Raw genomic sequence first — 4331 nt, forward strand, 5'->3', positions numbered from 1 at the left:
GCGCGTGTGCGCACGCACGCACGCACGCACACACACACACACACAGAAGCAGAGCCACCTTTTAAAGAGAACACAGAAGCCTCTTAAGTTCCAGCACACTGCATTCGCGATGAGACCAGCGGGCAATCATCGCCCATCTCCGCCAGTGAAATGAGCCCAAAATTGTGAAGAAAAGAAGGCAGTTTTGACAGGCAGGGTACAAATACAAGGCGATAGAATCTCAATGAGGCCTGAAAGAGGGAATGCATAAATAGATTAGATTGAAGGGACTGGCGCCACACAGAAAGCAAATCTAATTATGAGGCGGCTGTGTCTCCCGATTTTCGAATAGGCGAAGCTCATCTCCACCCCAGCGGAACCCGCCGGATCCACTCGGACAACAGAAGCCACCGATGGGGAAAGAGAGGCAGAGGAGCGAGAGTGATGCATATTTCATTTTTTTTTTTTTTTTTGGGAGGGGGGGTTCACGGTGAACAACAAAAAACCCAGGTGCCGGTGTTCTTTGAGAGCAAGAACAGGCACCCAGCTGTAAAAAACGTGGCAGATAATACGGCTACTGTGACGCCCAATAATATCCCCGTAACAAAGTCTGGATGGAGGAACAATGTAGCTCGTTAGGATTTATCTGGAAGCGCCGCCTGATGCCGACGTAACAAAAAAGGTTAGCGGTCTTGTTTTCACATTCAAATTGCCTCAACGCAAGCGGCGCCCCCTCTGTGATGAGTTTTCCAAGGTTTGGCTCTTCCTCTGTAAAAATGGGTTAATAAGATCTCTCTGTGTCTTCATGACCTGCTCTCACACGGTTACCAAGTCTGACTTCATTCTCTTAATTTAGCCAAATATACTCTGATTGGAGTCTCTCTTTTTTTTTAATCCCTGGTATAAAAGAAGACACCTTCACTGGTAGCAAGGATATAAGTACCAATCTATTTTAAAGACGGGCCATAACAATTAAAATTCATTTTTACAGTAATTATACACAATCAAATTAAACGGAGGGCTGTTCCTCGCAGGAAAAGTCTAACGCAAGTAATTGAAATATTCCAGCGTATAGCTGTGGCACACAAAATTAAATATGCATTAGCGGAGAGGCGCGCCTCTCCGTCAGGACGAATATGTCTCACTGTCAGCAGCTGCAGTTGGTCCACATGCGCAGTGAGGCGAAGCTTGACTTGTTGAGGTGAAAACCAATTAAAAGGGATATCATCGCCGCCCGCCCTAATTCCAGATGCAAACCCTAAACGGAGATATTATGATACATCAGAGGGCCGAGGCTCGTGATCGAAATCTTAAGACTGTGGTGTGGATTGAAACCAGGTTGCAGGGAAAAAAAGATAAACTTGTAACTTAAATGGCTCTTCATTAGCTGCCTTGTACCATTTATAAATCACAAGTGGAGACTATCCAACGCGGCTGTGAGCTTTTAGAAACCATGACGACAGTGCGGGAAAGCAGCAAGCGGTGCCGGACTGATGTCAGTGTTGCGTCTAATTTGTCATTTTGCTTTGAAAGGAAATTACACCGATTAAAATGAAATGTACTTTTATATTTAGCCATGTGAGCTGTTCAGAGTAAATTCTTATTTGCAATATCAACCTTGCAGGGAGGGAGGGAAGGGACACACCTCAACTTATTGCTTTTCCAATTGGAAATGATTTCCAGCTCTTGTTAGAAAAATCCTGCTGCTGGTTGGCGGCACAGCTCATCCATCGTGGGTGTTCAAGTCCAATCCTCGACAGCTGGTGTCATGCAACTTTTAGATGCATTTCTTCTCTATCGTGCCTGTCAAAGTATCAATACTGGTCAGAACTGGAGCAGAAAATTCAAGATCTGATTTGAGCTGCGGATCAGCTCTCACTACTTTCGATTTGACTGGACTTGGTGTTGTGCAGGAACTTCATTAGGCTGTGCCATTAGAACATGCAGGTCAAACAAAACAACAAAATCCAAGCAAAGAAACAGGAATAAGGTTATTAATTTAATTTACAGACCCAGATACAAAATGAAAGTGTATGCAAAATAAAACATTTATTACGAGGAAATTCGAAGAGTTACTATAAAGAGAGTAAAAAATGCAATACCAAAAGAAAACCCTCCATTTTGGTTGTATCCAGTGATGCGATCAGTGACTTTATAAATCAATTTAAACAGGAAATGCTGTGCCAGCCCCACCCATAGCCACTCTTTAGAAGACGGGGAAACATCTTACTGGTTTATGTAATTAGTGCAATACTGTAGAAACGACGGAACATGTTTTTATTAGTTGGAGGAAATAAATGAATCAAAGAAGATTACCGAATATGGAAATAGGTTTTAATAGGGAATTGACATTTGAGAATTTGGTTGCTCAGTTAAATCGTAATGGAAAAGGGAAGATATTTAGTTTTTTTTTTTAAAATACCGGGCTCATTAGGAGAATTTGAGGAATAAATATTAGGATCCAACACATGGCAATAGTGCAACAGTAATGGATACAAGCTGCCATTAAAATCTAAAGAAGAAGAAGAAGGCCTTGCCCATGCATCTGTTACGACTGTAAACTCAAAAAAATAACTCTTTGGATTAAAATAAAAAAAAAATAATGGAAAAGATTTCCACCTGATTACTTTGCTTTATTACAGCATTATGTAATTATGTTACTCCAATTTAAAGCAAATGTGTTAGTTCAACTTAATTTTTAAACTTTTAACGTTTTGTTATTCCAGCCAAAACTGGGCTGTGTTGGTCACAGAAATCAAATTCCTAACAAAATTTTAAAAAAGTATCAGTAAATTTGCTCTTCAATTTTGAGAATTGTAACAATTTAAATCTTGTTTTCGACTGCAGTCTTTAAGGACTGATTGGTCTTATGAAGCTTTCCTCAAGTTTGGAAAGCCATGTAGCAAGTTTCTCAGCGGGAGAGTTGTGTTTTGAGAACTTGTGCTTTGTAGGATAGTTTGTTTCCGTCCAATTCCAGAACAATTTTCTGCAGAACTTCAAAAGCATACTTGGGCTCCTCAAGTATACTTATCTTATTGCTATGTTATATGTAACCACTGTTCACGTTTCCCTTATGAACAGCGCCCAGATTCTCTGACCTACACTCTATCAAATACTTCACACTGAGAAATGAGTATCTTAATTGGCAACAGCATGTGTTGTAAATAGAGTACATAACTGAGCATAATAGCAAGGCTAAGATAACTACAAGTAAGATCTAAATGCAGTGCAACCTTAACCTTATACTAAAATAAGGAAGGAAAAATGGTAAAGTTGAAGATTTACCAGTTTAGTCAACCGTACTGGTCAGTAATAAACCAAGGGCAATGCACATTAACAGAGCACAGTTAACTTTCAGCACATTACAACCACAATAAATCAGTAAGAGGGTATTTGGCACACTTAGTGCAACCGCGCTGTATCAGAATTGTACAAAACAACCCTTTAAACAGATTATATACATAAAAAATAAGCAAACAAGGCTGGCAAACTGAATGCACCAACCACACTATTCAGTCTCTTGAATTAGTAAAGCAGTCTGTTAGCTTTACAAACGTTGCAGGCCTGAAGGGACTCAGTTAGCATTGGTCCTCGGGATAGCAGTTCCAAAGATGGCGGCTCCAGAACCACCACGAGGAAAGGGTTACTCACCCCACCATGGTTTACCAGTTTTGGACGAACGGCAATAAAACGGCTCCAACTCCGGTTTAACAGTCCTTTCCGGTTCACGAGCGTGGTCTGCAGCTCCAAAATCCAAGCAAAACGTTGAGCGTGGTCTGGTTCTGTGGCTCCAAAAAACAGGCAAAACGTCCAGGAAAAAGTTCGTAGCTCCAACTGGTTAGCTATAAAATAACAGTCCAGCAGTATACATCCAATTTCGTCCATGAACGGCCACCGGCTGACTGCCAGTAGGTAGCAGCGGGTACGTACACCTCCAGTACCGTTCTCGCCCCAGTCAATCACAGCCAATCAAATTGCTTAAACTTGATTTTGCCCTTGACTGACTATTAAGGTAGAGACAAGTAAAAACGATGCATTTACTGGCGGTAGTAAGTAACAGTTATTAACAAACGTTAGATTTACTGCGTGTTTTTAAGCCAACTGCAAATACTTGTGTGTATTATAATGTTAAGGACTTTTACAGTGTGTAAATCCTCCAATATGCGAGTGTAAACATTAACCAGGTTAAATAAAAGGCGATGGTTACTGCTTAAGGCGAGAAGGCCCACAATGCATTGTATTTAAGAAAATATTTAAGGTATGTAGGAGAAAAGAGTTATATATATATATATATATATATATATATATATATATATATATATATATATATATATATATATAATGTGGGGGTA

General features: G+C 40.2%; 1 long non-coding RNA gene across 1 annotated transcript; it reads right to left on the reverse strand.

Annotated features, from left to right (window-relative positions):
• Positions 1-440: 440 nt before the first annotated feature.
• Positions 441-4221, reverse strand: LOC106949876 (uncharacterized). The gene is made up of 2 exons (XR_001425477.1): positions 2082-4221; positions 441-1905 (listed from the first exon to the last, which is right to left on the reverse strand). It is a non-coding gene; the product is annotated as an uncharacterized LOC106949876 (long non-coding RNA).
• Positions 4222-4331: the final 110 nt, after the last annotated feature.

The sequence above is a fragment of the Poecilia latipinna genome, unplaced genomic scaffold (assembly GCF_001443285.1).
Source record: "Poecilia latipinna isolate Pla-1442-1.1 unplaced genomic scaffold, P_latipinna-1.0 Scaffold368, whole genome shotgun sequence".
In the NCBI taxonomy this organism is placed as follows: domain Eukaryota; kingdom Metazoa; phylum Chordata; class Actinopteri; order Cyprinodontiformes; family Poeciliidae; genus Poecilia; species Poecilia latipinna.